Source organism: Physeter macrocephalus, chromosome 1 (assembly GCF_002837175.3).
Source record: "Physeter macrocephalus isolate SW-GA chromosome 1, ASM283717v5, whole genome shotgun sequence".
Taxonomy (NCBI): Eukaryota; Metazoa; Chordata; class Mammalia; order Artiodactyla; family Physeteridae; genus Physeter; species Physeter macrocephalus.
In genome coordinates, this window is record NC_041214.2 from 117,431,494 (window position 1) to 117,445,006 (window position 13,513).

Below are 13,513 nucleotides of genomic sequence, written 5' to 3' on the forward strand. Positions count from 1 at the left end.
AATAGAAACTATTCAAAATAAAACATAGTACTAAGGCTGAAAATGAATAGAAATTCAGTGATCTGAAGGAAAATAAGTAACTTAACATATATGTAATTGGAACCTGGGGAAAGATGAGGAAGAAAAAATACTTGATGAAATAGTGAGCAAATATTTTCTAATTTTAGGAGCAATATAAATCCACAGAACAAGAAATTCAGTAAAAAAAAAAACCAAGAAATTCAGCAAAATCAGAGTAGGATAAAATTTTTTTAAACAAATTTCAGGCATCATGATAAAAATTCTGGAAACCAACGATCAAAAGAAAGTCTTAATAGCAGCCAACAAAGAAAGATACATTATGTACAGGGAAACAAATATTTAAAAATTAGCTGACTTCTCATTGGAAACAATGCAAGCCAGAAGACAATATAATAAATTATTAATAGAGGTAAAAAATTTTTTAACTTCAACTTAGAAGGTTATACTCAGAAAAATAAAGGTGAAATGAAAACATTTTCAGAAAAACCAAAGTTGAGAAAGTTCACAATATAGGAAATATTAAGAGACATTCTATAACCTAAAGGAAGCCTATTCCAGATAAAAACTCAAACTTTTAGAAAGAAATTGAAAGTTTTGCTAATGATAAGAATGTGAATAAATATAAAAGACTCTTCCCACTAAAAATAAAACTTGCTTCAAGCATATTTGACTCTTGAAGCAAAACCAAACCAGTGTACAGTGAGAGTTATAAGTAGAAATAATAGAGGACAGGGGAGAAACAGAAACATATTTTGTAATGTTTTCATTTTATTTATTTATATTATCATTTTTGATCAATGGGACAGAATAGAGAACCCAGAAATAAGTCCATCAATACATGGTCAACTAATTTACAACAAAAGAGCCAAGAATATATAACAAGGAAAAAACAGTCTCTTCAATAAATGGTGCTGGGAAAACTGAACAGCTACAAGCAAAAAAATGAAACTGAACCCCTATCTTACACCATTTACAAAAATCAAATCAAAATGAATTTCAGACTTGAAAGAACCTAAGACCCAAACCCATAAAACTCTTAGAAGAAAACATAGGTGGTAAGCTCTTTCATATTAGTCTTTGCAATGATTATTTGGATTTGACACCAAAAACAAGGCAACAGAAGCAAAATTAAACAAGTGGGATTACAACAAAGTCAAAAGCTTTTGCACAGTGAAGGAAACCATCCACAAAATTAAAAGGCAACTTATGGAATAGGAGAAGATATTTGCAAGTCATTTATCTGACAAGAGGTTAATATCAAAAATATATGAAGAACTCATACAACTCAGTATTCCAAAAAACAATCAGTTGTAGCATTTTGGGAATTTAGGTAAAGCAGTATTTTGCTATTTGAAGGTACAGTGTGATTTTTAAAATACATATTGTAAACTCTAGATAAAATCTCAAACTGAAAAAAAAAACAAATAGAAATATAGCTAATAAGATGCTCAACATCACTAATTATTGGAGAAATGCAAATCAAAACTACAATGAGGTTTCACCTCACACTGGTCAGAATGGCCATCATCAAAAAGTCTACAAACAATAAATGCTGTAGAGGGTGTGGAGAAAAGGGAACCTTCCTACACTGTTGGTGGGAATGTAAATTGGTACAACCACTATGGAGAACAGTATGGAGGTTCCTTAAAAAACTAAAGATAGAACTACCATATGATCCAGCAATCTCACTCCTGGACATATATCTGGAGAAACCCATAATCCAAAAAGATACATGTACCCCAATGTTCATTGCAGCACTATTTACAATAGGCAAGACATGGAAGCAACCTAACTTCCCACTGACAGAAGAATGGATAAAGAAGATGTGCTACATATATACAATGGAATATTACTCAGCCATAAAAAAGAACAAAATAATGCCATTTGCAGCAACATGGATGAACCTAGAGTCTGTCCTACAGAGTGAAGTAAGTCAGACAGAGGAAAACAAATATAATAAAAAACAATCAGTTGTAGCATTTTGGGAATTTAGGTAAAGCAGTATTTTGTTATTTGAAGGTACAGTGTGATTTTTAAAATACATATTGTAAACTCTAGATAAAATCTCAAAATGAAACATATGTAGAATCTAATTTTAAAAAATGATACAAATGAACTTATTTACAAAACATAAACAGACTTAACAGATTTTGAAAACAAACCTATAGTTACCAAAGGGGAAACGGGGTAGGGAGGGATAAACATACACACACTACTCTATATAAAATAGATAACCAACAATGACCTACTGTATAGCACAGGGAACTCTACTCAATATTCTGTAATAACCTATATGGGTAAAGAATCTGAAAAAGAATGAATATATGTATATGTATAACTGAATTACTTTGCTGTACACTTGAAACTAACACAAAATTGTAAATCAAATATACTCCAATAAAATTTAAAGAAATATAGCTAATAAATAAATGCTAAAAACATAATTCAAAAGAATTCAGAAACAAAATAGAATGGAAGCTTAAAATTGAAATTAAAATCCCACCAGGTTTTGTTTTTGTTTTTGTTTTTTGTAGAAATTAACAACATGGTCCCAAAATATTTCTAGAAATGCAAAAGATAAACAAAACAAATACAGTAAAACAAGACAAACTAAAATAGAACAAATTTGGAAGAAAGCTTATGTTACCTATTTCAAGATCTATCATACAGCTATAGTAGCTTTAGTAGGCAGAATTATAGGCCCCCAAAGATGTCCGTATCTTAATCCCTGGAACCTGTGAATATGTTATCTTACATGGCAAAGATGAGTTAAGGTGCAGAAAGAATTGAGCTTGCTAATCAGCTGACCTTGCAGTGGAGGATTTTACTGGATTGTTTGTCTGGGCCCAGTATAATCATAAGGATCCTTATAAATTGAAAAGAGAGGCAGAAGAGAGAGCTCCAGAGAAATCATAGTATGAGAAGGACTCTGATATTTCTGGCTTTGAAGATGGAGGAAGGGTGCCATGAGAGAAGGAAAGAGTGAATGGATAAAGAATAAAGAAGATGTATACACACACACACACACACACATATACATACATACACCATGGAATACTACTCAGCCACAGAAAAGAAGGAAATCTTGCCATTTGCAACAACATGGATAATACTTGAGGGTTTTATGTTAAGTAAAATAAGTCAGACAGAGAAAGCTAAATACCATATGATTTTACCTATAAGTAGAACCTAAAAAACAAAACAAGTAAACAAACAAAACAAAACTCACAGATACAGAGAACAAATTGGTGGTTACCAGAAGGGAAAAGGGTTGGGGAATGGCTGCGATGAGAAAAGGATATTAATTGTATGGTGATGGAAGGAAACTAGGCTTATTGTGGTGATCACTTTGTAGTGTACACAAGTATCACATTATAATGTTGTACATGTGAAACTTATATAATGTTATATAATAACTTTACCCCAATCAAAAAATTAAATATTTGTGATATTCCAAAGATGACAGCAAGGAAATACATATAGGTAAGCCACAGACTCAAAGAAAATGTTTGTAATATATCTATCTGACAAAGGACTTATATCTAAAATATGTACAGACTTTTTTAATTCAAAAGAAAAAATATGGTCCGCAATGAAACTGGTGCACAAATGTTCACAACCATTTTGTTCATAAAGCAAAAAATGGAAATAAATCTAATACCTGTCAACTGGTGAATGGATAAATAAACTAAGGTGCACACATACAATGGGATAGTATTTTGCAATAAAAATTATAAACTGATATTACAACATTAATGATGAAATTCAAAACATTATATTGAGCAAAACAAACCAGGTACAACCAGACACAAAGCAGGTACATACTGTTTCCATTTATATGAAATTCTAGACCTTGACTAGACTTATATCTCTGATAGAGATCAGATAAGGGTTGTCTGAGATGGGAGGTCCCAGTGGATTGACTACATCAGGAAAAGAGGAAAATTTTAGAGTTACAGAAATATTCTAGATTTTGATTGGGGGCAGAAGTTAGACAAGTGCATACATTTGTTAAATGTAAATCATAGTACTAAAATAATAATAAAACTTGTTGACCTGTAATCTTAAAACAACTGTATTTTACTGTATGAAAATTATGTCTTACAATTCATTTACAAAAAAAGATGAATCAAACTTAGGTTAACCATTTATCATATATCATCTACAATGTGCTACTATCATAAAATATTGAGTCTCTTGGTTGTAAACTCTCATGCCAACTGTTGAATATTTAGTGTAATAAGTCACAGATAGTCTTCTTCCATAGAGTTCTTCTGCTATGGAGACATATTATAATGCAAAGTCCATTACCTTTGGATTTAAAGAGACCTGAGTTCAAAATTGCCACTCCTTGTGTTGAATAAACAAATATTAAAATTGCATGAGTTTCAGTTCTTTTCAGTTCAGTTCTATAGAATTTAGATAATAATGCTTATCCTATAGGCCTGTTTTCAGTATGAAGTTTCTCTCTTTCTCTTAACTGTTATCACTTCACATTTCTGAGATAGGCAAGTCCAGACTGTATTAAGCTACATTGCAGGACATCAGGTGCACCAAATTGGGTCTCATTAGAACAAAACTCTACCCATTCTCTTCTAATAACCTGGGATGAGGAATAATATCAACTTTTTTTTTCACTTTTTTTTTGAGATGGAAAAGAGATTAAATGATCATATATTTGGGAGACATAAAGAAGTCATTCTCCTTCATTTATGGCTTAGAAGGGAATGGAAAAGTGATGCTCAGAGTTCATTTTATCTATTTATGTTTTTTCAAGATTAAAACAATAAAAATAAAAAAGAGAAGACAAGTAAATTGTTCTTTCTTGAGAGGTACCTTCCACTTTAAAAGGAATGTGAGGACAGAATAAGACCCAGGAAAAGGGCCAGTGATTGTAACTGGTCTCTCAGACTAGGCTGAAGTTTAGACATTCCAGAAGATGAGTAAAAAGAAAAAAAGAAAGAAAAAAGAGCATAGTTACTTTGTTTGCCAGTGTAAGAAAGCAAATAGGGATTGTGGGGAAAAGACCAGCCAGGGATCAAAACTTCATGTTTCACTGGAAGGTCTAATCAGGAAACTGAATATATTGGTAGAGAGATGTAAAGAGTCATTAAAGCAGAAAGGAAATTGAATAATAACATATGTGAGGAACTAGCACAGTGCCTAATTAGCTGTGCAATAAATATGACTTCCTTCTCTCCCGGTCTTACCTGTGCTTAATCATCGCACTGCAACTACCAAGAACCTAAATCAGAGGGAGAGTGAGAGCCAGTTGTGACAGAGGAAGCAACATTATTGCTTCTAGTGTGTGAGCGAGGAGGCACCCTGACATCAGATGCTGGGTAATCGCATTTTGGCTGCTCATTTGTGCTCTGGGGCAGTGCTGTCAAACGAGGAAGTTGGAAGCTGAAGCCCATGGTTTGAAAACCTGGGAAAAATTTAAATTTCCATAGTATTGAGATTTAAATAGCAGAGCTCTGAAAGGAAGACTTTTCTTCATGACAGATTCCCCAAAGATTCTCAGTTAATAAATCACTGACAGAGCTCAGGAAGCCTAGCTAGATTTCCAACCCCACCGTTATCCCAGTTTAATTCAGTTTAGGGTAGAAATGTTTCTGAGGACACACTTGTCTTTAAAATGATTCAAAACATGTCGATCAAATAGTCTGCACCTTGAAGCCTGGGGGAAGGGTTTTGTTTTTTCTTCCCCCTTCACTATGTTTACCTGTTACCAAAATGCAAACAAATAATGGAAATAAAGTTTCAAACATGCTAAGTACACTTTTTCTTTAAAAGAATTGCAGATTGTTACCATCAGAAAAGTAGGAAGAAATCTACATTTGTGTTGTTAAATTAATAACCCTTAGAAAGATTGTGGTGTCACTTTCAAAGCCACAGTGCTGCATAAATAATATCCTGCTGTTTTCACCTCGCTTGTATAATGCAGCCTGCAAAGTGCATTGAACAATTGATGCAATGGTTCCATAAATATGTTGACATCACCTAAAGTACACAGCTGTTCTGTTCCACAGGAAAAAAAATATTCACCCATTATCCAAAATTTTATTTAAAGCTAATTCCACAAGGGTTTGTGTAGGAAATTATTTTGCTTTTGATACTTTATAGTTAAATACAGGTACCAAAAATCATCTTAAACAACAGTTTTCATAAAAATTATCTCTATACACTGTACACATGGTAAGGGTTGCTTATCAACAAGGACACAATTATGTAGTTTTACCTTTGTACATGTTTTACCCTATGTTTTCTGATGGTGTTATACTTTGTTAACAAGCCATAATTACAGAGGCGAATTAGTGAAAATGGCATAAAAATGTTGTTATGAAGATAAGTAAAGATGATATAATCATTAAATATGATTGTTTTTCCAATTCCAATTATACTTTAGTTGTATTATTCATCTAATATTATATGAATTTTCTGAGACTGTAAGTTCATTTAAATGTAAGTCATTCATATAATAATAAATAATCAATAATTTTCTTATGGTTATATGTGAATTGAATATTTTGGTTGATTTTCTTTGGAAAAATTAATTTTAAACACTTCAGTCCGAAAAAAAAGATAAGTGTCTTGAAGAGTAGAGAACACAAAAAATATTAAAGTGTTAAATATTCTAGATGAATTAAGAATTTAATTTTTTACATTTAATCGATTGCCAGCATTTATAGTATCCTTTACTATGGTAATATCTACATAAGTAAAACAAGTTATCTAAATTTTTTCAAATACCTTTCTCAAGACAGTACTGTTAAGGAAAAGAATGTAGGAAGAGAGTGATGTGCAGAACTAAATCTGGGAAAAAAAGTTGATGATATTTTCATAGTTTAGATTGACTCTTGTTCCTTTTTTCCTATGTGCCTGACCTGAGTAAATGTTCAATTCTTAATAAATAAATGAACTATATTGATATAAATCCATGGTAAGACTAGCTTAGCAGATATTTAGTCCATTGCCTAGGTGAGGAAAGTTTGGAAGATAAGATAAACTAGATTCAGGGGAATAAGTAAGGTAAGTAATCTTCATAGTGGACGATGGAGCACTGGAAAATCCAGTTTTAATAAAAGTGCTCTTAAGTTAGAGCCTGGAGATGTCATGTTTTATATATATGCTCAGTAATTAAATGTTTAGTTAGTGGTCAATATGTAAGTCAATGGTTATGTTTTGTTGGCATTCCTAGAATGTATTCATTTTTTCTTTTCTCTTTTTCAGATTTAGATGAAAAGTAAAACAAAGGAGATTAATAGGAATTTCACTCAAAATTCAGATTTGTTTTCTACATCAAGTTGAAGTTTGGATTTTGAGATTAAGAACTCTGCGTGAGCAATGTCATTTATATACAAATGAAAACAATTTTTTTTCCTGAAATTCCCACATATAACCTGCTTCACATATAACTCTGAAGAAGAATCAGGACATCAATACATAATTTTGAGTAGCTCTTTGAATTCCACACTTCTAAGATTCTAGTTGGATTTTTAACATGAATTTCTGTATAGAATTAGAATGTCATAGAACTCACTGCTTTGGAAAACAAAGACCAGAATAAATTTGTTCTGTATGGTTATTAGGGGATATACTCCATAACTAAATTGTGTGTGCTCTGCTAAATATCTTAAAGTAGTGAAGAGTTAAGAGTTAACAAAATATATAAAGTTAAATTTACTATTCTAGAGAATAGAACTAGGACTAAGCTTTGAAAATAGAGTGAATAAATTTCCCCTCAACATAAGGAAGAACTTTTAGCAATGAAATCTATCCAAGTATAGAAGAGGCTGCATCTCAAGTAGTCAGTTCCCTGTCATTGGATTATTCGAGCAGAAGCCAGATATATGACTATCATTTGGGGATGGTGTGCATCTAGTGAGAAGGGAGATTATGTGACCTTTAAGGTCCCTTCAAACCCTGTTATGATTATAAGTAGATGCCTGATTGAAAATAGTTTAGCACACACATGACGATACTAAAATATCAACATGGTCAAATCCAGCCAGAGAGAGAATAAACTGAAGATATCATTGTGACTGGGGAAAACAATAATATTTTCTAAACTCTAGCAGCAATGAGTTGCAGGGTAAGCTACTGCAATGAATCAGTGCTTGGCATGAAGGAGACACAATGATTTAGTGTTTCAGCCTCAGTCCATATGGAGTTACTTATCAAATGGCAGCAATTGCTGTAAAGCATGCTAGAATGAATCTGCTGCCCACTACACAAACACCATGTAATGTTACTGTCAATTGCACAGCGTTTGCTTCTACAAGTAACAAAAAAACAATGACACAGTGATTCCCTACCTCCTATCACTGCTTTGACTGTAGGATCTAGCTAAACTCGGCTTTCAGCTGTGAAATAAAAAGGAAGATTGACATTAGGACTAAATCATATTAAAAATGAAAATTTAAATGGTATTATTCTTTAACTTTTATCAGACAGTATAAACGATGTTCTAGGATAGGTATAGAATAAAACTGAGATGAACTTTCAAATCTTCACTACAACGTTGTCCACCCAAGGACGTGCTCTGAGAGGTTGTTCTGTATAGATATAAATCAACGAGCTTTCTTGCTTCTGGCTTCTGGTTGGAATCTGACGATGCAAGGATTGGCAGGCAGGAAGAGGAAGGAAACAGAAGCCAGATTAATTATTACCCTAGCTTCCTCCCTGCAAGGTTGCTTCACTTGACTGAGTACATGGCCTACGGTACCAGCTTGTGTAAAGTGGCCCTCTCCCCTTAGCCTCTTTGTTTTTGGCTCCAGGTAACTTCTTCTGGGCTTAGGGAAGGAAAAGGACCCTCACGTTTACTGTTACTAGCTCTAGGGCACTGCACACTTAATGCCACCCCGACACTCTCTGCATATCTCTATAAATAATTCCTTAACTAAACTCTCTGCAAATGACCCACATGTAGCTTACTCTCTGTTTCCCTCCAGGTTTCTGGCCTTGGCAACTTGTACCCTGTTCTCCAAGTTTTATTTGGCCACTTAGGCTTTCACGTATGTTTTAGGTAAATTCTTACCTCCCATATAGCTTAATGAGAATAAAGAATTTCAAAAACATGTGCTATATCATACTACTTGTAACCAGTATATTTTAGCTACATATTTGAATTTTAGACCATTTTTAAAACTGTAAAGAGTAGAATGGCTCTTATTAAAAAAATGATAGAGAGCTTCCCTGGTGGCACAGTGATTAAGAATCCGCCTTCCAATGCAGCGGCCATGGGTTTGAGCCCTGGTCCTGGAAGATCCCACATGCCACCAAGCAACTAAGCCCATAAGCCAAGGCTGCTGAGCCTGTGCTCTACAGCCCGTGCTCCGCAGCAAGAGAAGCCACCACAATGAGAAGCCCGCGCACTGCAATGAAGAGTAGCCCCCTCTCATCGCAACTAGAGAAAGCCTATGCACAGCAACGAAGACCCAACACAGCCAAAAACAAATAAAATAAATAAATTTATTTTAAAAAATGATAGAGATTAGGATACTGGCCTACCACCTTAGAGCATTAAGTTGATTGATCACTCTATTTTCATGGTACAGTTACATAGTGGGTGCATAAATTATTTTTAGTTGTGGCCAATAATAATGAATTTTGTATTTTTCTTTCAACTATCTAATGATATAATTTTCTCCAGGAATATTTGATAAACTGTCTAAACACTTTGAGCCTAGCATAAAAAAGTACAAAATACATGTTAAAATTACTTATTTAATACATTCTATGTTGAATTAGATATTGTGCCCCAAATGCAAGTCCTTCTTGGAACCCCAGAATGTGATCTTATTTGAAAATAGGATCTTTGTAAATGTAATTAGGTTAAGATGAGGTCATACTGGAGTAGGGTAAGCTCTAAATCCAGTAAGACTTGTGTCTTTATAATAGGAGGGGAAGAGACACAGAGACATAGAAACTGGGGAAAGGTGGTGTGAAGACAGAGAGAAGAAAACCTTATGAAGACAGGGCAGAGATTGGAGTCTTACACCTACAAGAAATTTCTATTGTTTAAGCCACCCTGTTTGTAGTACTTCTTTATGGCAGCCCTAGGAAACTAATACACATGCCTATTTAATATAAATATTACCCCACCTTCTTTAAAAAATCTTATTTAAAAGACATCTGTAATTTTGAACTTATCAAGAATAAGTTTTATTTTCAACTTGATGTATTTAATTCACAGTGTTTGGTCAGTATGCAAAAGGAATATTTTTTATTTAGTCAAGTTTAATTTACACTACCATTTTAAACTTATTCCATTATTTCAATGAGCTATAACAGAATATTTAAAACCCATAGTCTGCATTATTTAAAAATAAAAAATGGCTTTACTGTCATTGGAAAAATTTTTGAAAACAAGATTTTTTGGGCGGTTGCTTGAAATATTAATTCCTACTCAAGCAATAGTTGTTTGACATTAATGTTATTGTAACAGTGTTATTTTTTGGTTAATTTTTCTTTTGTATAAGTAGTATAGAAATGAAAAACAACAACAAAAAGCAGATTTCATTATCTGACAAGAGATAGCAGAGAGTAACCACAACTTCCTAAGTAAGTCTAAATTAAATTTACTGATGATTAGGACATAAATACCAACCATAAAATTTAGTTTGTCTAGAATCTCAGTTGATGAATATGTGATATTAATGAAATCAAGGTCCTAGTAAGAGTCAGTTAAATTCTCCTTACTATTCATTTTCAATATATGCATTTGGTTTAAAAGGGACAAGCAAAGAAAATCTATTTTTAAAAAAGAAAAAGACAAGCAAGAAAACCCATAGAAACTCCTAGAAAAATATTAAGTCATTCATTTGATTCATTGTTCATTAAAACATTTATTATACTTTGGATTTATTCCAAGCAGCATTCAAAATACATGTGGAAGTCAAGGATGTATGCTGCATACATCTCCCTTCTGAAAAACCTGATGGAGAGACTATATCACTGCTCATTCTTGTTACCACAGCATTCACTCCAGAGCCCCTAGAAACATTCTGAAAATTGCATTGAGGTCTGAAGCTATTCTTTCCTAAACTTTTTTTTAATCTACTCTTCTTTCACAAGTATCAGACTTGTGTCATGATCTGAAGACACTCCTCTTTTCTCTGCCCCCTCCTGCTTTATCCTTCACAGGTGTTCCCCCAATAAATTATCCAATGTCTAATCCCATCATGGCATCTTCTTTGGTCCTATTCTTGGAGGACTAAAACTGACACACAAGCACACTGAAGAATTTCTAGTCTAAGAAAAGTAGAAGACATGAAAATACATGAATATAAAGTAATTCTTCAAATATCATAAAAATTATAAGGACAGATTGTTTGGGCAACAAAGAGATGCCATTCTGAGGAGTCAGGAAACAGTTAACATTTGAACATGCTATTCATAGTTGCCTAAGGATGGATAAAAGTAAATATTGAATGTAGTTGGCTTGTTTCACTCTGCACTGCCTCAGTTATACCTACTTTCAGATTTCTTGTGCCTAAATTACATCTCAGGTCCAATTGATTAATCCTGGTGAGGAACGCGTCAGAGAGAGTGAAACAGAAGCACAAGGCTTTCCAGGTACGATGAATAACATCCTCAAAAGTGGGAAGGTATGCAAGAGTGAAAGTGTCATGGAGAACAGTGAGAAATTCAGAGTACAAAGATTGTAGTTTTTATTCTGGTATATTTTTTACCTACTTGGTTGTTCATTTACAACTCTAAGACTTGTCTTTTTGATCAGCCTGGTACCCATGACTTCAATGACCAGGTATATGGTGGTGATTTGCATATCTACACTGTCAGTCCAAATCTCTTCCCAAGCTCCAGCTGCCCCTGTACTTCTCTGCCTGTGTATATTATAAGCAGATTAATTTTTCATGTCCCAAACAATTATCTGCCCCAATCTCTGCCTTCCTCATATTACCAAAACAGTTAATCATTTGTCTTCATCTCAATGAACTTTTCTACCCAGGTGCACAGGTCAGAAGGCATCATACTTCACTCTTTCCATTTTCCCATCATTCTGCTCCCCAGCCCAATATAGTAATTTACCAAGTGGAATTAATTGTCTCTTTAAATTCTTTCAAATCCATTCCTTTCCATACCCTAACAGTTACTGCCCCAGTACAAAATTCAGTTATTTCTCATATCAGTTGCCTCAAAATAGCATAATTGGTCCTCTGTCTCTCTTCTTTCCCACTTAAAAAAATACATATTTATTTATTTATTTAGGCTGTGCCGGGTCTTAGTTGCGGCATGTAGGATCTTCGTTGTGGCATGCAGGATCTAGTTCCCTGACCAGGGATTGAACCCAGGCCCCCTGCATTGGGACTGCGAAGTCTTACCTACTGGGCAACGAGGGAAGTCCCATGTTCTTTCCCACTTTAATACTTGTTCTACACAGCTACAGAATCTAACAGAGACATGTGATTGTATTAATGTCCCATTTAAAATTCTTTAGTGGATGGACTATAAAATATAAACTCCTTTTTTCTTATAAAAGATATTGCATGTTTTTACATCTTTGAAAATTTTTGTCTTTATTATTTTTATTTCTCTCAATCTCATTTCAAAATACACATGTGAACACACACATACACACACACACATACACACACAACTCCAATCCTATTTATCAACCCCCAGGTTGTCTTTTCTTTGTTTTCTCTCTGTAATTTAACTTGTAATTCCCATTGACTGGACTGTCCTTTACACACTCTTTACAGGCCAACACCTTAATCATCCTGAGAGAGCATGTCTTTCTTATCTAAATGCAAAAAACATTTAATTTCTATAGAAATTAAATGTAGAAATTATCTACAGAAGATATGTGGGTTTTTTTGTTTTTTTGGCTGCCATTGGGTCTTAGTTGCAGCACGTGGGATCTTCGTTGAGGCATGCGGGACCTTCTGTTGTGGTGAGGGCTCTTCATTGCGGGCTTCTCTCTAGTTGTGGCAAGCAGGTTTTCTCTCTTTAGTTGTGGCGTGCAGGCTCCAGAGTGCGTGGGCTCTGTAGTTGTGTCGAGCGGGCTTAGTTGCCCCCACAGCATGTGGGATCTTAGTTCTCCGACCAGGGATCAAACCCGCATCCCCTGCATTGGAAGGTGGATTCTTTACCATTAGACCACCAGGGAAGTCCCAGATGTGTTTTTTTATTGATATTTGTGAATGTGTGTGCGACTTCTTGGCTGTGGATAACAATGCCTACACAAACACAAAATCCTCAGAGTTAACTCTCAGAGCACCACTGCCAGCAGTCATCATAAAATGTCATCAAGTTAAGCTAGGTGGTAACTGATATAAAGAAAGAAATAAAAGGAAAGCGAAATGTTACATCAATAAGTCAACCCTGACTCCTAAAATAATTTCCTATCACAGTCAGATTCCTATGTATAGATGTTTTTAGATATGTGCCACCTTAAAAAAAAATCTAGACAGTTTTTACACTGAAACATAGGATGAAAAACTGAAGCCTTTGGATATCAATAAAC